Source organism: Mus musculus, chromosome 17, assembly GCF_000001635.26.
Source record: "Mus musculus strain C57BL/6J chromosome 17, GRCm38.p6 C57BL/6J".
In the NCBI taxonomy this organism is placed as follows: domain Eukaryota; kingdom Metazoa; phylum Chordata; class Mammalia; order Rodentia; family Muridae; genus Mus; species Mus musculus.
This window is the reverse complement of record NC_000083.6, coordinates 50,984,865-51,010,944: the sequence shown is the minus strand read 5'-3', so window position 1 is coordinate 51,010,944 and position 26,080 is coordinate 50,984,865. Positions and strand designations below refer to the sequence as shown.

The following is a 26,080-nucleotide window of genomic DNA, read 5'->3' as shown; positions in this document are numbered from 1 at the left end:
ATAGTTAACTTTTTAAAGCTACAGTTTTTCATGAGTATAAGTTCAAGTGTCCTAGCAAACTCAATCCAATATTACATTAAAACATTTTCTGCATGATTAACTGCCTTGTCATGATTAACTGCCTTATCCTAGGGATGGTTCAACATATGGAAATAAGTAAATGTGATACTCAGAATTAAGGACAATGTTCATGAGTATCTCAAAAAAAATGCATAAAGGAGGTTAGTAAAATTTACTCAAAAACAACAAATTAATAGAAAGGAATACAACGTCACTATAATTATGGCTATTTATAATCACCAAATAGGCTGTCTGTGGTGGGTCATGCCTTTAATTCCAGCATTTGGGAGGAGGAGACAGATGGATCTCTGTTGCTTTAAGGCAGGCCTGGTCTACATAGTTTTAGGATAGCTAGGACTATGTAGAGACACTCCATTTCAAACAAACCCACACAAAATCCAATGGTTAAATCCAATAGTCAATGAGGAAAAAATTGAAGCTAAGATCTAACAGGCTATAGACTACAAGATTGGTATAAAAGTAGCCCAATACAAAGTTATAAACTTAAAACACTATTATTTTAGGGAAAGGTTATTTTTTATTACTTGCTTGTACATTTCTTGAAAATGAACTTTGCAGATGACAGTTTAGCATTGCTGTGTCGGGAAGGTCTTGTGTGCCTTGTGCAACAAGAGAAGGATGCCTCTTTACCACTTTATTTTACCATTGGAAGACCCATTCATACCATCCAGGCAGGGAGAGCATTTTATTCCCTTTCAGTCTTGACAATTAAAAATGATGAAACCACATTATTCTTGTTTATAGGTAGCATTTTTTGTTTTTGTTTGTTTGTGTGTTGGTTTTTAATAGTGGTTTAAATGTGTATGTCTACCGTAGACTCATATATTTGAGCATTTGTTCCCTAGTTGGTGCTGTTGGGGTATTCTTAGAAAGTGTGGCATGGCTTTGCTGGAACATGTAATCACTGTGGACAGGCTAATGAGTTTAAAGCTAAAAACCACCTCCAGTTTGCCCTCTCAGCTTTGTGATTGGGATATAGGACCTGTCAGCTTCCAGCTCCTGCTGCCAGGCTTGCTCCTTGTTGCTATGCCTCCCTGCCATGTTGGTCTCTCAACCCTGTAGAACAATAAGCCAAATGAATTCTTTAGTCTCTAACTTAGAGATTGTAGTGTTTTGTCAGAGAAACAGAAAAGTAAATAATGTATTCTTACATCTAGAAATCACCAGAACCTTTACATGCTTTAAAGCAAACCCTGTGAACAAATATGTGAAGTTAGCAAAGTTGTATGTTACAGAATCAGCATGCAAAAACCAGTAACATCTTAATATACAAGTAATTTAACTAAACATAAAAAATCTGCATTTAAATAGCTACATGTACAAATAAATCTAGGTATAAATATTAGTAAAGATATGAAGACCAAGCTGATCAAAACTATGAAATTGTACGTGAATGAAATGTAAGGAGGCAGAAAATAGTGAAAATAGTATTTTTAATACAGATTTCAAGATCAATACTATTGGAATTTCCATCTTGCCTCTGTGTAGTCTACAAATTCTATGTAGTCCTTGTTAAAATAGAAATTAGAACTAGTAAACTATTTATAAAATTTCTATGGAACTTGCATATATGCACATGCATGCGCACACACACACACACACACCAATAAACCAAGTCATCTTTAAACAAATAGAACAAAGAAGTTAGTAGTCCATATATATATGGAAACCTAAATGTTTGTCTGCTGATAAATAGGTAGATAAATAATACAGCCAGGACAACCAGCGTGATGAAGTGTGATATTGCCTTTAAAAGTAAAAAAAGCCTTTCCTTCAATCTCTGCTCCACACTTTGTATCTCCTCCCATGGGTATTTTGTTCCCTCTTCTAAGAAGGACCGATGAATCCATACTCTTGTCTTCCTTCTTGAGCTTTCTGAGGTCTGTGAATTGTATCTTGGGTATTCTGAGCTTCTGGGCTAATATCCACTTATCAGTGAGTGCATACCATGTGTGTTCTTTTGTGATTGGGTTACCGCATTCAGGATGATATTTTCTAGTTCTATCCATTTGCCTAAGAATTTCATGAATTCATTATTTTTAATGTCTGAGTAGTACTCCATTGTGTAAATGTACCACATTTTATGTATCTGTTCCTCTGTTGAGGGACATCTGGGTTCTTTGCAGCTTCTGGCTATTATAAATAAGGCTGTTGTGAACATAGTGGAGCATGTATCCTTATGACATGTTGGAGCATCTTCTTGGTATATGCCCAGGTGTGGTATATCTGGGTCCTCAGGTTGTACTATATCCAATTTTCTGAGGAACTGCCAGAATGATTTCCAGAATGGTTACACCAGCTTGCAATCCCACTAGCAATGAAGGAGGGTCCTGACTGCCCCACCTGGGGATCCATCCCTTATACAGTTACCAAACCCATACACTATTGTGGTTGCCAACAAGTACTTGCTGACAGTAGCCTGATATATCTGTCTCCTGAGAGGCTCTGCCAGTGCCTGACAAACACAGAGGTGGATGCTCTTAGCCAACCATTGGACTGAGCACAGGGTCCCCAATGGAAGAGCTAGAGAAAGGCCACAGGAGCTGAAGGGGTTTGCAGCCCCATAGGAGGAACAACAATATGAACCAACTAGTACTCCTAGAGCTCCCAGGGACTAAACCACCAACCAAAGAGGGATCCATGGCTCCAGCTGCATATGTACCAGAGGATGCCCTGTTGGTCAAAAATGGGAGGAGTGAGCCGGGCATGGTGGCACATGCCTTTAATCCCAGCACTCGAGAGGCAGAGGCAGGTGGATTTCTGAGTTGGAGGCCAGCCTGGTTTACAAAGTGAGTTCCAGGAAAGCCAGGGCTATACAGAGAAACCCTGTCTCAAAAAACAAAAACAAAAACAAAAACAAAAACAAAAACAAAACAAAACAAAAAATGGGAGGAGTGGCCTTTGGTCCTGTGAAGGCTCAATGCCTCAGTGTAGGGGAATGCCAGGACAGGGAAGTGGGAGTGAGTGGGTTGGTAAGCAAGGGGATGGGGGATGGGGGTAGAGGCTTTCGGGGGAGGGGAAAGGAGGAAAGGGGATGACATTTGAAATGTAAATAAAGAAAATATCAAATAAAGAAAAATAAATCATTAAAATTGCAAAAAAGTAAACAAACAAAAAGATATCTACATACATTCACACATACATATGTGCATACATATTTAAAATATTATACAATAGATAACTCAAAGTCACAGGTGTAACCTTAGTAGTTGATTAAATCATGAAGATGTATCAGTGAAAGACAGCAGCAAAATTCCAAAGGAAATGGCTGATTTTTATAAACATAAATATAAATTGACATGACATTAGCAATTTGTTCACTTGATTTGAATGTGTTTTGAGTGCCTTTCATTTGCCACATATGATTCTCAGTTTGGTATGTCTTGTGGGTAAAGAATAAGAGACCTTGACAAGCACTGGGTACCCAAGACCAGCATAGTGCTAAGAACCATAAGGAGGTTTTAAATACAGCAGCATCCTAACAACCCACTTCAGTGTTATTGAAATAAAGGTAAGGACCATTGGATGAGGGAGCCCATCAGGTAAAAACTCAGGGACAGCAATTGCCAGTGCAGAATCTGACTCATCCAGAAAAACAGAACTTCCTAGCAATTGTGTGTCATGCAGTAGTGGATAGAACAGCCTCAGATAATGCCAGGGGAGGGATTTCAAAGCTTTCCCTGTTGGACTTTGCAGTTTAAAGGATGTAGTTTAGATTTGGTTCCATTGGGAAGCCATTTGAGTGTTTGTAAATGGAAGGAGAGGTGGTATGATTTGTCCAGTCTCTTATTTCTTATTTCAAACAAAGGGGTTTTGTTTTGTTTTGTTTTTGTAGAAAACCTGTATTTTATTTTGAACATACTACATTTTTCCTTTTCTGTATTGTGCTTTTGGTATCGTCTCTAATACCTTTGACAAAAAAAGTGTTCACTGCTCCTAAACCATACAGATATTGTGTATTCTAAATATTTTATGGTTTTATCTTTTTCATTTAGATTCATGGTCAATTTTGAGTGACAGAATTTTTAAATAAAATGTGAAGTTTTGATCAAGATTTTTTTCGAGTAATTTTTTTCTTTTGGTGCATGTCTACAATTTAAAATTTCACTCATTAATATTGGAGAGGGTGAGTTAAGGACAGTAGGCATGCCTCAGTGTGTATATGGAGGTCAGAAGACAATTTTGTAGAATTGCTTCTTTCCTTCCTCTGTTACGTAAGTTTCAGGGATTGAACTCTGGTCATCAGGTTTGTGGGGCATACATTTTTATCTGCTTGAACCATTCTACAGGCCCCCAGTAAACATTTTTTAACTCACAAAAGATATACATTCCCCCCAAAATGTAGTTTAGTGTTTAATAATTATATGTAGAATGACTTCATTTTTTGTTTAAGAAATGCCATTAAACAATTTGTTTTAATAGTCTCTGAAGTAGGATATTTAGTATTTGCTTCTCAGCTGTATTCCTGAGACTTATGCTCTTTCCTTGAAGGGAGAAAGGCAAGATTTGGCCACTCTCATTGTAAAGGATATCTGTGGCTGTGAAGAGGCACTATGGTTATGGCAACTCATATAAATAAAAACATTTAATTGGGCCTGGCTTACAGTTAGGATTCGTTCCTTTCTTTCTTTCTTTCTTTCTTTCTTTCTTTCTTTCTTTCTTTCTTTCTTTCTTTCTTTCTCTCTCTCTCTCTCTCTCTCTCTCTCTCTCTCTCTCTCTCTCTCTCTCTCTCTCTCTTCCTTTCTTCCTTTCTTCCTTTCTTTCTTTCTTTCATTTTTTTTGTTTGTTTGTTTTGTTTTGTTTTGTTTTTTCAGGTTTTAAATGGCTTTATTATGGCAGTGCTGTTTAGCTGGGTATAAAAACTCATGTTGATCTCTCCCTTTAATGCTAGAAGACACACCTCTATGGTCTTTGAGAATATTCTGCTGAGAAGGGGAGTCTGCCATTAGGATATTTTAAATCATGCATCTTTGCATTTTGTTAGCTTTTAGATATTTCTTCTTTAAATGATATATCCTTTTGTTCTACAACTTTGCTATATTGTGTCATAGTTAATCTTATTTTTATATTTCATTCTGTTGGGAACCAACAAAAGAAAATTATTCTAAGTACTACCATTTCATTTTCAGACTCCATTTAATCATAGGGAAAAAGTAAATTTAAGATCCCAGGCCCTAGGGGAAGCTGGATACTTTCCTATAACTGAGCAGCTTCTACTGTAAACAGTTGTATGAGTCCAGCCATCTCAGGAACAACTTGTAACAAGATAGTTATCTAAGTCCAGCCATGTTAGGGGCCAACTTTTCCATCTTGTTAGCAGAGTCAAAGAAGTTCATGTTTTCAGGCCTAGGAACAAACACCTATCCAACTTCTCCAAATATTTTCTTAATTGTCTGTTAACTGGTAAAGAATTTTCATGGTGGGAAGTATGGCAGTGTGCAGACAAATATAGTGCTAAAGAGATAGCTGAGAGTTCTACAGCTGGCTCTGTAGATACCAGGAAGAAACTGTCATATTCATCTTGGCTTGAGCATTTTAGACTTCAGAGCCTGTACACAAGGTCACTCTTCCACCAGCATGACCACACCTACTCCAACAAGGCACTATTCCTAATAGTACTGCTCTTCATGACCAAGCATTCAAAAATATGAGTCTATTGGGACTAGTCCTTTTCAGGCCGCTAGAGACAATTAACTTTAATCATAGTTGAGAGACTTTTTTTTTCAGGATTATTTCTTACACTACCATTTACTCTCCATATTTAGAGAAAGAAGAAAAGAGACTGTTATCTTCAAGAATGATACAAATTAGTATTTCCTTGGGTTTTTGTTATGACCCAAGGAACAATATAATTGATTAAATCTCTTTATTTGTTCCACAGATAACAGAATCATTAACAGAACAAAACTGTTGTGCCTCCCAAAGCCAGACTTTACTGTTTGTCTGCCTTTTATTCTTACAGTTCCTAGTTAGGGTTCCAAGACCCAAGCCATGGGGAATGAGAAAAGGAAATGATGAAAATAAAGTACAATAAGGTTTCTCATACAAGAAACTCTTAAAAGGATTAAAAAATAATGTCATTTTAAGCTTAATTTTAAAGCTTATTTTTTAAACTTTGAGTATAATAGCAGATTAATAACAATTTCATTGCATTCTTAGAGTTTAAGCTTTTTATTAAAGTACTTTGAATTGCATTGTAAACATAGGATTCATTTCAATGTTTTTCTAAGTTTAGTAAAAAAGGCAATGTTGCTCTTATTACAAATCTGTGTGTACATTATGCTGCTCCCCCCCCCCCCATAACGTTTTAGGCAGTGATGCTATGTAGGTGTCACTGTAGTAGCACGGCCACCTCGCCCTGACCATATTTCTACATGTTAGCAACGAGTTACTCATTCATATGCAGAGTTGTCAAGCAGTAGACAGAGCCATTTTCCTTAAAGAAATTAAAGTTGCAAACATCATTCTTACATTTAATTCAAATTTATTTCATTATTGTAGAAGCTTTTAGTTCAAGACCTTTGTGGTATTATTTCATGTACATTATAATTGTGCATCCGTTACTCCATTACTATAAGATTCGTTGCAATACCAATTTAGATTTATATGTAGAAATATACTTTAGGATATGCCACATTCTGTTTCTCAGTAACAAAGTCTTACTGCATACTTGATATCTGTGCTACATTGAAATCTGCTATGCTTGTCATATAGTAATTTTTAAACATTGAAGATGGTTCACATTGAATCAGTAATCATTACTGTAAAGGAATAGGAAGGATAGCTGCAGAAATAGTGGTCTTTTACCATGTTCACCCTTTCTGAAGTAAGAGTTTCAATGGGAAGAAGGTAAAGAGGGAGGAGGAGGAGGAAGAAGAAGAGGAGGAGGAGGAAGAGGAGGAGTGAGGGGATGAGAAAAAGAGAGAGGGAGGGGTGGAAGGGAAGAGAGAGGTAGGGGAGAGGGAGAGAGACAGATTGCTTGACTTTTCATGTATTTTAATTAAGGGATCACCTTGTCTTGATTGGGGTAGTAGGGTAAAATGAGAGACCATGGTTCAGCATGAAGTGGAAGATTTGCAGAGTTAGATTAAGATGACAGATTATGAACGCAGTGATGCAGTCTAGGTGTGAGAAGTCATTGACTGATGGGAAACAGAGTTGACTTCTCAGTTGTAGTTCAGATTGAACATAGCAGAGTAAGGGGGCGTCAAAAAGGAAATGATTAGCTGAAGTCCTTATAGATAATCCGTCTACTTTTGCCTAGTGAACTATTCGTGTGCGCTGAGTGATACATCCTAAAAAAAAAAGAGTGGGTGGGTTTAGGAGATCAGGTCATCATAACTCATTGACATTAGGCCACATAACTAAGTGATGTCTTCCTTCAGTAAAATACATCAAATGAGATCAACAATTATGACTCATAAACATGCCTTGCAGGCATAAAACAGCAGGGAATTAGCATGTGAGGCTGATAAATATGCATGTAAATAAGCTCCCAAAGGAATAACATGGGTTTGATTGATAGGTTTAGAATTGGAACATATGTAAACCCCTTTATTCCTCATTCTGCTGTAGCTAAGGAAGGATGCATTTTACTTGTTAAAAAGTTTCAGTAACTTTGTAAATCTTAATGCCACATCTGGTTTGTTGTTGTTGTTGTTGTTGTTTTGTTGTTGTTATTGTTGTTTCTTTCCTTCTGCATGTCACTTGTAAGATTAATTGGATTGACTTCAGGCTGCATGGCCTACACATAACTAAATGGTTGAATATGTGAATGAATGGTTGAGCATGTGAAACTAGAAATTGAATGAAATAAGAATCCTTGGGAAATTTGCTTCTCCATTATAAATGGCTGTGTGTGCATGTCAGAAATTTTTTTGGAATGTTGCTTTGACATAGCAGATGACTCTGGCTTTCTTAGTAGTACTTATTGTCTTTATATAACTTTATACTTTGGCTAAGTCTAAGCCTTTAGTTCAGCCCATGAGCTATTGTGGAAATAACACTAGGAAGTAAATGCTCTGATTGCAGTCTGTTCTCATGGACACTTTTACTGTTTATACATATTAGCCACAGGTAACTTATAAATAATTTATTCCTCCCATCAAGTTCAACTCATTTCAAGTAATGAAGAAGAAAAGGGGCTTTTGATCTCCTAGTGCAGAGATTTAACTATTATTGCTGTAGAGAATTAAGGATTTGTTAACTGAAGGCATCTGGGCCATTAATGCCACTTCTCTTTGTAATAAACTAGTTGGTAGAAAGCACGATCGGCATAACATAGTAGTTATTCTTTTTCTACTGTTTCATTTTTGGCAGTTGCAGTTATACATGAAAAGCCATAGTGTGAAAATATTTAAATGGATATTCCAGAAATAAACAGTTTTTAAATTTTAAAATTATGCTTTGTGAGTAGTATAATAAAACCTTGAACTCTTAACTCTGGTCTGTCTATCATATCTATACCACATATGTTGCCTTATCTCTAAGGCTTTTACTGGGTGTCTGGGTTATCAGACTGAATAATGTCTCAAAACATGAAAGTAATGGTGGCAATTGTGTGTGTCAAAGATGGTTGTTAACTGAATAGGTGATGGCCTGGAGAGATGCTTTAGCAGTGAAGAGTATTGGGTGCACTTTTAGAAAACCTAGGTTCAGTTTCCAGTACCCACATTGTAACCCACCAACATCTCTACCTCCAGTTCTACATGATGCCAACACCCTCTGATTTCCTTGGGTACTACATACATGCATATGCAATGCTCTTGGGTTAAAAATTAAAGCCAGTCATTTTAAAAAAGAATATAGTTGAGAAATGTATACTTAAGGAAAAGAGGAAAATTATATGCTGAGAGCTGAGATTTTTAAAATCTATGGTAAGAATGAATCTTATATTGGTGAAACCACACAGGAACTGGGAATTCATGTTAGTGTTAATTGTACCACCTTAATCTTTTTTTTTTTTATCCAAATTGCAGAGTTGTTTTTTTAATTATAAATCTAAAATTTTTTCCATTTTTATTAGGTATTTAGCTCATTTACATTTCCAATGCTATCCCAAAAGTCCCCCATACCCACTCCCCCCCACTCCCCTACCCACCCACTCCCCCTTTTTGGCCCTGGAGTTCCCCTGTACTGGGGCATATAAAGTTTGCAAGTCCAATGGGCCACTCTTTGCAGTGATGGCTGACTAGGCCATCTTTTGATACATATGCAGCTAGAGACAAGAGCTCCGGGGTACTGCTTAGTTCATATTGTTGTTCCACCTATAGGGTTGCATAATCTTAAAAAAAAAATTGGGGTATATTTTAAGCTGAAATGCCAGTATATTCTTCAGTACCAGCAGGGAAACTGCTTGGGAGAGTCTGGGCCTGAAGAAAGTAATAACTGTCCCTTCCCCAAAAACAAGTTTTCATTCGGGATAAAATATAGCTCTTGCTTACAAGGTAGCCCCATGCACTGGGGGGTGGGCGTGGTTTTGTGAAGGTGGAGAAGGGAGAGGCAAGTGGTTCTCTGAGTTTGAGGCCAGCCTGATCTACACAGCTAGTTGTAGGACAACCAGGGCTAAATAGAGAGACCATCTTTCAAAGCAGAAACAAACAGACAGACAAACAAAGGTCTCAGTATCCCACAGAAACTGTAGTCATGAAGTACAAAGTAAACATGAAGAGCATGAGAATTATAAATGTCTGTTACAATGCTCTGCTGCTGCTGTCTAGCAACCATTTTTACGGCTTAACAGTCTGGGATTTGTGTTCATCAGTTCATCATAGCCTGGTGTACTGTAACAATCAATACCTATCTATGCTTTTTCACTCACATCATGTTGCCACATAGACAATGCACCATCATCAAAAGAGTTTTGTCCCTATTACAGCACATTGTTTTGTTCTACTTAATAGTTTTTGTTTTGTTTGTCTTGAGGGTTGTTTGTTTTAGACAGGGCTTCTATGTACCTCTGGTTTTTATGGATTTGGCTTTGTAGATCAGGATAACTTCAAGCTCAGTGATGCACCTGCCTGTGCTTCTCAAGTGCTGACATTAAAGGCCTGTACCCCTGCTATGTTTAATTATTAATGTAATGATAAAGGCCATGCCAATGTCCATGATTCAAACATCCATCACAGTACATGTTGATGTTCCTGATCTCTGTGGATCATGTTGGAGACCATGTTGCTGAAAACAGATACCATTTTGATGTCTGTGGTCCCTACTGACAAAAGAGACCACGTTGATGAGTCTGATTCTGCCACTGGAGACCAGGTTGATGTCTGTTATCGCCTGCTGGAAATCATGGTGAAGTTCACCATCTATGGTGCCACAGGACACCATGTGGTAGTCCATGATGTGTGTTGCCACCAGCCGCTATTGGCAAGGAAACTTCTTTGGAAGTGATAGCCATGGGTACAGAGACATTGAAGGCTTCTGTGACACCCTTTCTTCCTCCAAAAATGAAACAATGCAAAAGGAAGTTTTTGAAGAGGGTCCTTAAAAATAAAGCTGATAAACTATACCTCTTCACAAATGATAGCTTCTTAGAGAGTTGGGGAAAGCCTGAGTTTTCTTTAAGGGCTAGCTTCTGAGAGTTTGGCAATGTTCCAATGAGTATACCTTTCTCATACAACTAAGTATTTAAAAACATTTTGGAAGATGGCTTTGTTCACTAGCTTTTTCTCATCTTAACACGAATTGTATGGTACTTCTGTGTTGAAATCGAACATCGCTATTATTTGCAAGAGCTAGGCTTTATGTAGATGTGTTTATGTACTCCTAACTCCACCCCATCAAGTTAAGGTTGGAGATCAAGAAGCAGTTTCTCCTACTTATGAAACATGTTTATGCCTAGATAGCAGTATTTCTTTTTGTGTATGTAAAAATTGAATTGCTTTTATACTGAGAGATATTCTTCAATGGGTGTGACCTAAAGGAATGTTGTCAAGTGTTAGCAGTTTTGCCTGCCACCAGTATGCTAACTATGGAATCATCAAGTTGAAAATACATTTACTTGACTGGGCTTGAGGTGAGAGACTCCACTATCCCCACCCTCTTCACATCCATCCAGCATGTTCATTGGATAAAGAAGCAGGGTGTTCATTACCGGAAGAAACATGGCTTTCAGCAATCATTGTCTCACTAATCTGTACTAGCTATTAATGCTCTCTCTCTCTCTCTCTCTCTCTCTCTCTCTCTCTCTCTCTCTCTCTCTCTCTCTCTCTCTCTCTCTCTCTTTCTCTCCTCTTTCTCTCCTCTCTCATTAATCATCCCATCCATTTATATCTCAAATGATATCCCACTTCCCGGTTACCCCCTCCACCAATCCCCATCTCACATCTGCCCCCACCCTGTCTACCCTCATACTGTTCCACATCCCATTCCTCCCCCCCCCCATCTCCTTGTGGGTGTCCCTACCCCCTACCCCTGCCACCCCACCTGACCTTTAAACTCCCTGGGTCCAGTCTCATCTATGAATGAACACAGACCCAGGAGTTCTACACTGTATGTATGTTAGGGGCCTCATATCAGCTGGTGTATGCTGCCTGTTTGGTGGTCCAGTGTTTGAGAGATCTCAGGGTTCCAGATTAATTGAGACTGCTGGTCCTCCTCCAGAATCACCCTTCTCAGCTTCTTTTAGCCTTCTCTAATTCAACAATAGGGTCAGCTGCTTATGTCCATTGGTTGAGTGCAAATATCTGCATCTGACTCTTTCAGCTGCTTATTGGGTCTTCCAGAGTGTGGTCATGCTAGGTTCCTTTTTGTGAGCACTCTATAGCCTCAGTAATAGTGTTAGGCCTTAGGATCTCCCCTTAATCTAGATCCCACTTTGGGCCTGTCACTGGACCTTCTTTTCCTCAGGCACCTCTCCATTTCCATCCCTATAATTCTTTAAGACAGGAACAATTATGGGTCAGAGTTTTATGTTAATTCTCTTAATAAATAAACTAAAGTTGGTTACTGGACAGGATCTGCTAGCTTTTCCTACTAATCACTATCAAGTCACATCTCCCTATAAACCTGTCATGTGAAGCCGAACAGTGCACTGATGAAAATGACTAAAGACCACCCACAGTCCCTGTGGCTCTTCATGGGCACTGACATCAACAGTTTAATCACCTGAGCATTCAAGTGAAGACCTGGTGAGTTTAAAAACAGCAACCTTCAAGGCTTTGAAAAGTAGTAGACAAGTGTTGGCCCATGATCCTCTTCCAATGTGTGATTTATATCATGCTATCAGGAGAGTAATATCTCATAACTCTGTTGCTTCCAAAGTGAACAATTTTTAAAAGTCAGCTAGAAACAAGTGAGAGAATTTATTCAGGTTTTCCTTGAATCCTGGGAATATGTATGCAGTTAAAACCTTTAAAAGGTAATTCTTAGTTGAGGAGGTGACTCAGTAGATACAGTACTTGCCACACTACCAAATCTGTCATTTCAGCACTTCTGTGTGGAGGTGTGGAGGTGGGAGAGAGAGAAGTGAGAAACCCCAGGAGCTCACAGGCCACCGAATTTACATATACAAGCTCTAAGAGAGATCTTAAATCAGACACAATGTAGAAAGCAAGATTGTCTTTGTGATATCATACACTATGTCACTTAAAACATTTCCTGCATATTATCCATTCTATTGTCTAATGTCAGAGGTCTCAACCTGTGGCTTGAGACTGCTTGGGAAGGGAGGTCTAATGACTCTTTCACAAGAGTCATCTAAGACCATTTTAAAACAGATATTTACAGATATCTATTATGATGAATAACAACAGCAAAATTATCATAATAAAATAGCAACAAAAGTAATTTTATGTTTGGGCTTTACCACGACACGAGGAACTGTGTTAAAAGACTTAACAGCATTAAGAAGATTGAGAATCATTGGCTTAAGTAACTTTACAAGCCTATACTGTATTTGATTCATGCCTCCGAATAAAAGGGACAGAGCACAAGGCATTCAGGCATCTCTGCATTCCTAAGGAAGCCTAGGTTGCACCTTCTGGCTTCTGTTCCAGTACTAGGCAAAGGTTAGGTAGCATCAGAGCAGAGATGGCAGACAGTAGGTCAGACCAGGCGTCAGGGGGAGTTGGAGGTAATAGCCACTGGGTAAAATTAGAGAATTTTAAAATTTCGTGTATGGAAATCTGTAAATAGGGATAGACTTCTTCCTTTCCTAGTTGTATCTCATTTGTTTCTTTCTCTTTTCTTAATCCTTTGGCCAGGACTCAAAGGACTATAGTGAATAGGACACCCTTGTCTTGTTCCTGACTTTAGTGTGCATACTTTGATGTTTTTTGTTTAAACTTATTTTCAATGATGATGGCTGTCAGTTTGTCATAGATAGTCTTTATTATATTGAAACATACCTCCTTTATCCATAGTTTTATTATAAAGCCTTTATTAAGAAGGGATGTTAGATATTTTTCAAAGACCTTTTCTTCTTCAATTGAAATGGTCCTGTGATTTCAGTTTTGACTCCAGTGGTTAACTGTATTTATTGATTTATATGTTGAATATGCCTGCTTCTCTGGAATAAAGATAATTTGATCATAATGAGTGCTCTTGAATTTGTTGTTGAATACACTTTACACGTATTTTATTGACAGCTTTAATGTCTCTTTTTCATCTGAGAGATTGTTTATAATTTCTTTTTTTTTTCTTTCCTTCCTTCTTGTTTTTGTTTTTGTTTGGTTGGTTAGAACTTTGCCTCCTCCTTTTCCAATTTATGAAATAATTTCAGGAGTATTGGTGTCCTTTGCTATAGGGTTTGTTTGTTATAATTCTCTGATACATCTTTTGGCCCCAGGATTTATTATTAAACTTTTAAGTGGGAAAGTTTTAAAAACTGCTTCCAACTCAATGGCTGCTATATGTTTACTTAAACTACTTATTTCATCTTGACTTTACTTTGTTAGATCAAATATATCTAGAAATCCAACTATTTCATTTCTATTTTTAAGTTTAATGGAATAGAGTTTAGTTTTTAGGTAGGCCTGATAGTCACTGGATTTTTATAGTATCTGTTATAATACTTGTCAATCTTGCTACATTTTCCAAAGGACTAACAATTTATTTAATTGATTTTTTGTCTTTTGATTTAAATTCAACAAGTTCCACCTTGATGCTTGTTATTTATTATTGTCTACTTCTTTTGGGGTTGTCTTGTTCTTCTTATTCCAATTCCTTAACATTCCCCATCATAAAACACCTTTAATTATTTTTTTTAATTGTATACACTTAGAGCTATACAGCTCACTCCAAGGACTGACTACCTTCATTATAGCCCATAGATATGGACATGTGTTTTCATATCATTTAATTGTAGGAACTTTTAAATTTCCTTCTCAATATCCTACAGTGAGTCATTCTTTTTTTTTTTTTTTTTTCAGACTACAGTATTTCTGCCCATGTCATCTGTGAGAGTGGCTTCAACCAGCTTTACTGTGCAAAGTTTTTCTTTCAATTTCTATTACAACAGTGAGTTAGAGTGGGTTTGATATGGTCTAGGGATCTTGATTACATTAGCTCTTTCTGCCAATTAAAGAATTAAAAGGGAAGAAAAATCTTAAGCCCAACATGTAATAATAGAGGATTCTCCAGTACCTCAGAGAGAAACAGCAATTGAAGAAAATTGATTATTGTAGGTGAGGAAACCCAGTAAGGACACAGAGAAAAAGACCTTCTACAAATCAGAGAAGGAACTAAAACATCGCCTGCACCCCCAAATCAGTCTTTCTGGAGCTGGGATTTTTAGATCTCCAAAGTGTTTCCTTCCCCTAACTTAAGGTTGAACAGTTTGAAGAAAGCTAGAATCATTGATTGACACAGAACTCTTGTATCATATTTCCTAAGCAGGCCTTGAACTTGTTTAGCCAGTTCATCAGCAGCTAGTGTGTAACAAAAGATTGCAAAGCCTTTGTTTTAAGCTTTCAGGCTTTTGTCTCAAGTCAGAAGGGTGAGGAAGAAGCTGGCCATCTCGGAATTCTCCTACCCAGGCATGGCCCCCTCCCTACATGTCTGCTAACTAGGTAGTCTGTCTACCTCCTAGTCCTTCTATGCTTTGGGTATGACTTAGTCCTTTTCTTTTATAGCTTTTACTATACTTTTTTTGTTGTTGTTGTTCCATATATTTAATGTTTTAGCTGTAACATTTTTATTATACTTGGGCTCACAACTTGTGCTCCAAGTCAGATCTGCCCACCCATCTTCAATAAGTCAACTTTAAAAAGCCATATTAAATATGGAATTCATGAAAGGAGATTTATTCACTGTGGCCACATTGGGAAGAGGGACAAAAATCTAGAAAATGTTTCAAGTTTGTCTTCAGTGTCCTGAAGGGAGATCACATTTAAAGAGAGGACCAAGGATATGCACAAGTAAGCAGTCCCACTCAGGGTGTGCTCCATCCACCACTATCGGATCCCCAGTCTCACCCTATTGGGTGATCTACAGGTTGTTAGGGTTGTGAGAAAACTCTTTCCTGGAAACAAAGGTCCTCTTTTGGTTGCTGCCTTTTCCTTTATGTAACATTAAATTTCCTGAGAAAATTCCAATTTGTTTGAGGCCCATTGTTTCAGTAGTCTTGATAGTCAAGTTGACTCAAGCGTCTCTTTAAGATATCTCCATTTCTGTTAGACTGGTTACAGTTTCCTACTTTCTGTCTTAGCATCTCACTCTTGAGGTGCAACATGTCTATATTGGAAACAAATATAATGCAAATAGGGAGTAAAATTAGAACATGTTTTCTTAATGTGGGGCAGCAATGCATGCAACCCATTTTCATAAGCTCTTGGTCTTTTGTTACTTTTAGAAAGGTTGGCTCAGGCAGTTTCATCTTGTTGTTTTGAGAGGGTCTTTTCAAAATGCCTAGGCTGGCCACAAATTTATGAACCTCTTCTTTTAGCTTTACAACTCACAGGAAAGCACACCATGACTTCTGTGACTTTATATCAGTTCTTCCAACAATCCCCCCCCCCCCAAGCCCCTTGCTTCTGAATAGTATTTTCTGAAGACAAAGTCTAGTGCTTTGTTTTCCATAGTCCTTCAATGCTGGGGAATGATCACCCTGGTTGGTCTGGTTTGATCCCATGTTTGGAGATATAAGTCAGGGAGTTCATGCCAATAAACCCTTTATACCCAAGCTAAGCATATGGTGTACTGAAGAAATGACCTTTAGGTCAGACATGCGAAATCCATTCTGTTTGTGCTATGGGTAATATCCTAGCATCTCAAAAATGTCATTCGGGTTCCTTATCAGAAGCTATACTTCTCTAGTTATATTCTGTAGAATGTTATAAGGCTTTTCACTACCATAGCTACCAAATCATACACAATTGTAAGCCATAAGTCTTTTACAAAAACATAACCAGTACTAAAACTACTATAAACCCTGTAAACAGTGTGGTCAGGATCTGCCTGCAATCATCCACATTTGCCTATATGTATAGTTAAAGAGCCTATAGTTAAAGATTCTGAAACAGAATGGTTTTAAGTCTTCCAGTTATACAAGTCACTGATAGAGAAGGAGACATAAACCATGAATGAGTGGAACTTCCACCCCAGTCACTACTCACATTACTCAGATTACCCCAGTGTGACTAGAACACTTTACAGGGCACACAGAGCTGCTTAAGCCTCTAGGATTAGACTGCAGGGGTTCTCTTGGATGAGAGGCTGGGCTGTTGCCCTCTTCCACACAGGGAACAGGACCTTTTTTCACCTAGAGCAGTATTCACCTAAGTAAGACAGAACCAAACAGTCAGGAAGAGATAGATCAATTTCTTCTAGAATGGCTGAGAGAACAGGCAGAGGTTTTGACTTCCTCTGAGTGCCCTGGCCAAGACAAATGTAATTTAGAGTCAATACCACAAGAGCACAGGTTGTAAGCCAGAATGGAAGTACTTTTTACAAGAGAACGATTGTTTACTACAGGGAAACTGGTGGCTGCAACACTTGGGAGCTGCTGGTGTAATCATAGCAAAAGGCAGTAGCCAGCTGCTGTGCAGCCACTTTCACCCCTGGAAAGCAGGATATTGCAGCATGGGTGGTCAGCCCACTGTGGCCTGTGAGCCTTCAGGAAGTCATGTGCTGTCTCAGAGATAGTAATGGCTACAGTCTTGCAATGACTCACTACTTCCCCATTTTAGATCTGTTTCTCCAACCAATATAACTGACAAAAACACACAAAGTGAAATAGACACACATCTCTCATACTGAGAGACACATAGTAAAGTCAGCCAGGGGTGGCTACCATACACTCATGTATCTGAACAGGCCAGGTGAGTTCTGTGATGCAGAATCTATGCTCCTGTATGTCTTCTCCTCTTGTGTCCTACCTAGATGTCACCTCCTGCAGATGACACTTAACCTTTGGAGTCATCCGAATCAGATGACTTTTGTCTTTTGGGGAACTGGATTCAGATGCTTCTAGAGTACTAGACAGTGATTGTTGGGAGAGGTTTTCCCCAGCGCCTGGGATAAATCAAGGTACATACCCTCTAGGACTCCTCTATAGCCAGAGTATTCCTTCCTACTCCTGTGGGTACCATCAGTTTTGGGATCCAGTCTCTAAGGCTCTCACTGGGGCATGGGCACAACCTGAACCTCTAAAATGCTTCAGGGAGTCCACCAGTTATGTCATAGCCCACAGTCAGTTAAAAGTCAATTCCTGTTAGTTGGGAGTACACTTAGATATTCTGTACCTAAATGTAGTATCGGACATTTAGATCAAAGTGCTTTTAAAGGCAAAACCCTATCCTGTATCTCATCTGGCAGTTATAGGTGGATATTTTGTGCAAGCAAGCAGTTTGGCAGAAGCTATAATACACAATAAACTGGAGTTTTAATAAAACAATAAATAACGTTTTGCTCAAGCAGGTAGTGTAACAGAAGCCCAGATAAATTAGCTGGGGCATCTTGACCTTAGTTTTTTAGAATCATTTAAGTAATTTTCCACAGGTTTCTCCATCAAAGAGATCAAATTATAGTTAAATCTGAAATGGACTCAGCAAGAATACAAGGTAGAGGAAACTCTGTACTATCTTGCCCTTTTATAGTAGGAAAGGCCTGTATTGAGGCAGCCTAATGAAACTCCTTATTCAAATATATTTTTCTTGCTTTCTGTTTTCTGTAAGATCAGTTCTAGAAGTGTTTAACAATTGCCTTGCCATTGAATTTTAAAATCCTAGGAAAGTTAACACATTGGTCCAGTTGCATGAATGCAAACTTGAATTAGAAAATGCATTTATTAATTAGGGCATACTTAACATTTTTCTAGATACCTTCTAATTTGTTAGTTTGTATAAAATCAATAACCAATTACTTTGATATCTGTTATGGTGTGTAGTAATAGTTAAATTTGATAATTAGTTTGTCATAGATTTTAAAATATAATAATATAATAATTTTTAATTTTCATTATTATCAAGTTTGTCATTTCTGTTAATAATTATGCATTATAAAATGGTAAATGCAAGTAATTATAGGTTTCAAATTTTATAAGCTATTTTTAAAGTAACAATTCTTTAATAGAAAATACATTTTACAAATTATATATACTTTCTGATTCATTACTTCTTGGAATTTTGAAGGACTCATAATTTTTTTAATTGAGTATGAAGGTTCCAGTGAGTTTGATTTATAGTGATAGATGTTTTGTAATATTAATGATATGCTTGAAAACATTTATCTTGGATTTTTTGTATGAACTTTGAAACTTTAGATTCAAAATTCTTTTAATATTGAATGAATGTATTCAATTATCAACTAAAAAACATGAATGAGATTAGTTACCATTGTTAACAAATGGCAGTTAATACCCTGCAAATAGTTTCTATTTGAATTTTTTAGATACAACAAAAAAGATATTAACTCCCTATAGTGTTTCAGTTAATGGATGTCTTTTCATTTTTATTAAGTTTTGCACACCCATTATTAATACTGTCTTAAGGAACCAAAAAAAAAAAAAAACCAAACCAACTTTTCTTAAGACAAAATGGTGTTAGTCATCCAAAGTTTTAATAAAATTCTTACTTGTATTTTTTTTTTTTAGACTGTATTTATAGATTGTCACTTGATGAATCAGTCTTGTCTAAACAGGGAGAACTTGTAGTGAAATTTCAAGTGTATGATTCATTGACCTTAATATTATTGTCTATGTTTAAATGAATATTTTCTAATACTCTTTGACGCCATGCTTACTTTTAGGAAGCTCTTCTCTAAGTCTGTTTTCGTGTGCTCTCTCCTGCCTATTCAGATTTTATTATTATAGAAATATAATAACTACGATTAACTAAATTACAACATTGTAGGCTGCAAACCTCTCTGGAAATAGGATATGTATATAGTAAGGGTTTGCTGTGGTCATGGCAGATAGCCTGTAGAGTTGGTGTAGCTCAGTGCTAAGTTCCATTACTATTAAAATAAGACCATAACTTAGTATCTTTTGTTAAATATTAGTAAAATAAATTTTTCCTATAGTAAGACATAGTTATGTGCAGGACTGTAGAAGCTCATTATTTTGGAGAATTTTGTGGATCATTGACGCTATCTAGGAAATGTTTTAGAGCCTCAGTATGGCCTTTCTGTTAATCACTCTCCAAGCTGTGTACTTACTTCTAACAGTCTGTAGAGCTCTATTGCTCAGGACTCATCATGAAGTCCTGTGTCATGTGCCCTAAGTTTGCTCAGAGTACAGTTCACAGAAGGTAACTTCTAGTGATAGGCTGTCCCCACCAGCTCAGCAAGTTCTTTCTACAACTATCCATGCCATCCACCTCCACGGGAAACCCAGCAACACCTTCTGCTACTTTCCTTTCATAATTTTCTGAATTTTTTTCCTTTCTTTTTTATAACTTTGTGAGCATGTTTGAGTGTAGATAGTGTATCTGTGTTTAAATGGGTCAGTTCCTGGAAGGTGTGGACATGGGTTGGTTCTTGGAAGCAAGAGATCAACATCAAATGGCCTCTCCTATTTTTTTCCACCTTAATTTTTGAGACAATATTGCTTCACTGAACTTGGTGCTTGTTGATTTGGCTAGACTTAGTGAGTAAGGAGGACCAGGATCTCTGTCATTTGAATTGGAGTTGCAGACATGATAGCCATATTAGCTTTCTATAATATTATATTCTATAATATCTATAAAACCTCAGGTGTTTACGTGTATTTGCGGAAAGGGCTGTGCCCACTGCACCATTTGATTCTCTGCTATTTAAAATATGCACTCAGAAGGCAGAGGCAGGTGGATCTCTGATTTCCGGGACTGCTAGTCCACGGTACCAGGACAGTCAGGGCTACACAGAGAAACCCTGTTTCAAACAACAACAAAACAAAAACCAAAACAAACAAAAGAGCAAATGTGGTACTGAATGTAACATGAAGATTTCATGAAACTTTTCTCAGTATCTTGATGACATACATAACCTCTATTCTCTGAGACAAGTTGATCTGACTTAAAACAATGCCCAAAAAATATTTTCTTTCCAAAGAGTTTTTATTATTTAAAAATAACAATTTTAAGATAGAGAAATTAATCAGACCATTATTTGATCTTTAAAATGTAGATAAATTCAAGATAATAAAGAAGATTAAACTGTCTCCTCACAGTTTGCTTTAAAATACTGTGTATCGGCACATGACTACATTTTAACCATAATATTTTTAATCATGCTTTCTGAGGATATTAAAGTTAATAAAACATTTAATTGCTTTTTCTAATCTTAGTTTGAATCAAAGCCTCTCCCCTATACACTAGTAGAAACCTAAAAAGTAAATACCACTTCTCTGACAGGTCTTTCTTGAGTGTGCAGTGTTTTTCAGTGTTCCGACTTAGCCTGCGGTGATACTTTCAAATTCAGTGCTTTCAAATGTAAGCTAAAGGCACATTTGAGTAACTATTCTTATCTGTAGTGTTTGTCTATCTACTTTAACCTAGTTTAAATATTTTTATTCTTTTCGAAACAGATAGATCTTGGTGCATAAAAAATTTCTATAGAAACTTATTATAAATCTTCACTTAGCATGATTTCAACAGTTCATGGATCAAACAAATAAATATCATTATCTCAACATGAGTGTAGTTAAAGCAAAAAGAATATCTTGAGTTTACTTATCCTATTTTGAAATTTAAGTTACAGTTATATGATTATTGTCATAATAACTTAGATACATATATGTTAGAAATTATTACTTGAAAATACTGGGGATTTGTATAATCATTCCAGCTAACACAAATTGAGAACATTTTTTTCTTCAAATGAGCATATTACTTCATTTTTAATTTTTCCCCTTATTGAAAATAGAATCTTTTCTCACGTAATATTTCCTGATTATGGCTTCTCTCCTTCTTCTTCTCCTAGTTCCTTCCTACCTCCCCTCTAGATCTACTCCTTTTCTGTCTCTCAAAAAGAAAGACTGGCTTCTCTGTGATCATAAGGAAATGTAATAAAACATAAAACAAAAACTAGTATATCGGAGTTGTTCAAAACCAACAGGGAAAAGAAAGAGCTCAAGGAGAGAGCACAAGAATCAGAGACCCACTCGTTCCCACACTCAGGAATCACATAGGAGCACTGAACTGGAAGCCATAATGCATGTGTACAGACCGGACTTGATACAAAAGCTTGCAGCTCTGTGCATGCTGCCTTGGTCTCTAGTCTCTGTGAGTTCATATGACCTTCGATCCTGTTGATTTAGAGAGCCTTATTTCTTGGTGTCCTGCATCTCCTCTGGCTCTTACACTTTCTATCTTCTCTTCTGAGGGATATCCTGAGCGCTGAGTGGAGAGATTTGATTGAGACATTCCACGGGGCTGAGTGTTCCAAGGTCTCTCACTCTCCGTGCCACCATTTTCTCTTCCAGGGAGGACTCCACTGGAGATGAGAGTTTGTGCTGGGTTGGTATTTACATATGTCCTTTGGTAGTGTGCAGAGAACCTTCCTATATCAAAGACCTATAAAGTAGGGGTGAAGGTACTGTGTGGACACACCAGATCAATTTCTCCTTGTTCAATGAGGAGAACCTCCTTGTGTTTGTGTTGTCTTCAGCAATATAGCCTTGCTGTCAGTCTGCAGATCAACCACCTATTCCCTTGAAGACAACCTGAGTTGTTTGCGGATTTCCATGGGACCCCTTTGGCCAACAACACAGTTAGATGTAATTCTGCCCCAGTACTGATAACTTCATTTAGTGACAATAGAAGAGCCAAACTACTTTGTGTTACTTATTTTACGAAGTTGCTTACCAAGTAATAATAGTAAAAATAATAATAATAATAATAATACGTAAATTTCACACATTTGTAGCTACAAGAATTGGTGAGTTGATGTTAAAGATATAAACTAGAGTATATTGTAAATTATTGTATAACATTGATTGTTATACTGTATATTTGTGTATAATTCATATACATATTTAAATTATATAAGCTGAGTTAAAATCGCCATGTCCCTTTGTATACTAGGTTTTGAAATACCTTTAAAATCGAAATTATATTCTGAAAATTGTCTTACGCTGTTAAATTACTTTTCAAACAAAAGGAAATTTAGTATTCTAAAACACAATTGAGTATTTGTGTTATATTAACACTTAAAGCCTTTTTGTGTGTGTGCATGCAGGGTATGTGTGTGTGTTTCTATCTGTCTATGTGAGTGAAAATCAGTCTGTACAGTCTTGTTGCACTTATTGTTGGTTGTTTGACAGCTTGATTCCCAAATTACGAGGACACCTAAAAACATATTAAACTCTCTTGCACCCTCTGTTGATATTTTAGAGGAACACTACACATACGTTCCAAGATTATATTGTCATTGCACTTACTTCCTTCCCTTTGAAATTAATGCTTACTTTACTACATTTAAAAGCAAATTAGTAATAGAATGACATTTGCTTGTAGTTTTTATTTGGGGTTTTCTCATCTTTAGATGCGCTCTTAGCATGTCACAGTTTAAATGAAGGATGAGTTTCTGTTGTCTGTCTGTTTTCTCCTGGTTATCAGTGGTAACGCCTCCAAATGTCTCACATTAATAAAGATTCCTACAGTACATAGCATCCTTTATGTACAGTTTTCTAGGAATACAAACTCTGGTGTGTGTGTGTGTGTGTGTGTGTGTGTGTGTGTGTGTGTGTGTGTGTGTAAACCTTTCAACAGTCGTTTACTCCAGAATAAGAATTTAAAACATCTATACTAAAATTGAGAACTTGTTCCTGTCATAAACATTTGCTGTAATAATTTCAACTGTAGGCTTGAAAGGACAAAGCTGTTTTTCCCACTTCAAAACTTTATTGACTTTTCCCTGTGTAACAAATTCTGAAAATTTTCACAGATATTGCTAGTGAAACAGTTTCACTCCTTATGTGGTATATTTTTGAGAAGGAAAATCTGCTTTTTTGTTTCCTTATTACAGTCTTTTGCACCTTGGAAATTACAGTTAATGTGGCATTTTCTCAGGTGACAATTACAAACTATGGAAAATATACAAAATGTGTGCAACATCTTATAATAAAATATGGCTATTGAGAAAAGCGCTAGACATGGTATTGTGGTGACTAAACCTAGCAGAGGAAGGCGTCTCATCTGCATAGCCAGTTTTAGGTCCTCTGAGCTCTACAGTGAGACACTCAAAAATAAACCAACAAACAAAGCAAATAAAATCCCCACAGCTTTTCTTATTTGAATGATTTTTAAATACTTGTTCTTATGGAATCCAGCTGAAATGAGCAAGAGTTATGTAGGTGAGATTTACCTCACTAATTGCAATCTTTAGTCCTAAAGATGAGGAAGCATCTGATGTCAGGGTATAGCAGTAATGCTTGCTCTGTGCTGGTGCTGGAATGACACACACGAAGTGTCTGCAAGCTTTTAAAGAGCATGGAATACAGGAAAATTAGGTTTAGTGACTGAGATACTATTTCTTTTATCATTTCAGATTATGATAATCCTACTAATTTTAATTGAAATAAGATATTATATGTGTAATCTCACCCTTGTTGTAAAAGAATTAGCTTACACACAACTATAATAATCATAAACATTTGCTTTTATTTTGTAAATAATTTGTCATCCTTTTTTTTAAAAATCCAGTTATCAGTGAGTGCATACCATGTGTGTTCCTTTGTGACTGAGTTATCTCACTCAGGATTTTCTAGATCCATCCATTTGCCTGTGAATTTCATGAAGTCATTGTTTTTAATAGCTGAGTAGTATTCCATTATGTAAATATACCACATTTTCTGCATCCATTCCTCTGTTGAAGGATATCTGGATTCTTTTCAGATTCTGGATACTATAAATAAGGCTGCTATGTACATTGTAGAGCATGTAAAAAGTCTTTAATTTCTTTATTTCTTCCTTGACCAAGTTATCTTTGAATAGAGCGTTGTTCAGCTTCCTTGTGTATGTGGGCTTTCTGTTGTTTCTATTGGTATCTCCAGGGGGTCTCCCTTTGTGGGGTTCCTTATTGCTTCTATTTCCATTTTTATATCCTGGATAGTTTTGTTCAATTCCTTCACCTGTTGGTTGTGTTTTCCTGTAATACTTTAAGGGATTTTTGAGTTTCCTCTTTAAGGGCTTCTAGCTGTTTATCTGTGTTCTCCTGTATTTCTTTAAGGGAGTTATTTAAAACCTTCTTAAAGTCCTCTATCATCATCATGAGATGTGATTTTAAATCAGAGTCTTGCTTTTCTGGTGTGTTGCGTCATCCAGGGCTCACTGTGGTGGGAGAACTGGATTCTGATGATGATGCCAACTAACCTTGGTTTCTGTTGCTTATGTTCTTGCCCTTGACTCTTGCCATTTGGTTATCTGTGGTGTTAGTTGGTCTTGCTGTTTCTGTCTGTGTATTTGTCATTCTCTTTGATTGAAATATGTTTTATGTTTAAAATAAGCAGTCAGAAACACCTTGGGAAGATATTTTGAAAAAGGCATCCTATTAAAAGGTTCAGCAAGCTAAGTAAGAATCTCCCTAGCGTTTGAGTGCTGGTCAGAAACACGCAGCTCTGGAGAGGAATTGGCATTCTTATGTGAAACAAGACACGGCCGCCACAGGAAGTTCATCTCCGTTTTCAGGAGCTATTTAATGAATGGCATAATTATGGAAAAAAAGTACCTTAGTATTATCTACAAAAATTTAAATCTCATTTTTAAACTGAAATCTTTACAATTACTATTTGATATAACCAGGTCTATTGTTATAATCTCAGGAAAACTGATATATCACTAAATTATTAAGTTGTTAAATGTGAAATGATTTTGAAAGTTACATTGCAGGGATTAGAACTCTAAAACTTAATTATATTCTGGTCCTAATTTGCTTTGAGGAAGAAATAATATATTTAATCATGTACTGCTTCATGAGCGCAGTATTTTAAAATATGTGTTTAATGAAGTAAACTACTAAATTTCTAAGTATAAGATGTTTTTAACTGGGATCTTGCTAACCTTTAAAATAGTTTAAAATTTTATTTTCTTCTTTAATATTGATTCTGATATTTGCATACATACACACATATATTCTAAATATGATTTTACAAATATTCTTGTTTTTATGTGCAAACAATTTTATTACAGAAAACATATGTCTTTTGTTGAAATTTCTCTCCAAGCTTTGTATTGCTTAGTTTTTAACCATTCAAATATAACATCAACAGTTAAAAACATGGTTTAGAAGAAATGTTAAGGTATACTGGAAGGTTCCTTAAAAATGTATTCTTGCTCATCACCTCCCTGTGTGTTTCCTTTTGCCTGTCTGCTTTTGAGACTGCTGGATAGTGGCATAGCTTTTAGCTTTGTTCTCTACTTCTACCCCTTTGACTATACTGCTGCTTAGAAAGGAGACCTGCTTTGTAACAAAAGAGTTCATAAATATCAGCATGTAGTTAAATGGTTTATAAGTTCCTGTGTTTCTGTGATCCATAAAAGAAATTTAACAAAAGTTATCATACTTTGCCTGCTAGCAATTACTTTGGCAGTCTCCTACCCAAATTAAGAGTTTTGATATTGGTTTGTATGTTGACCTA

At 36.7% G+C, this 26,080-nt stretch overlaps 1 protein-coding gene across 7 annotated transcripts in view; it reads left to right on the top strand.

Moving 5' to 3' along the window:
* Tbc1d5 (TBC1 domain family, member 5) overlaps positions 1 to 26,080 on the top strand; it is a 448,076-nt gene that overhangs the window by 170,255 nt on the left and 251,741 nt on the right. The gene's annotated exons all lie outside the window — the stretch shown is intronic.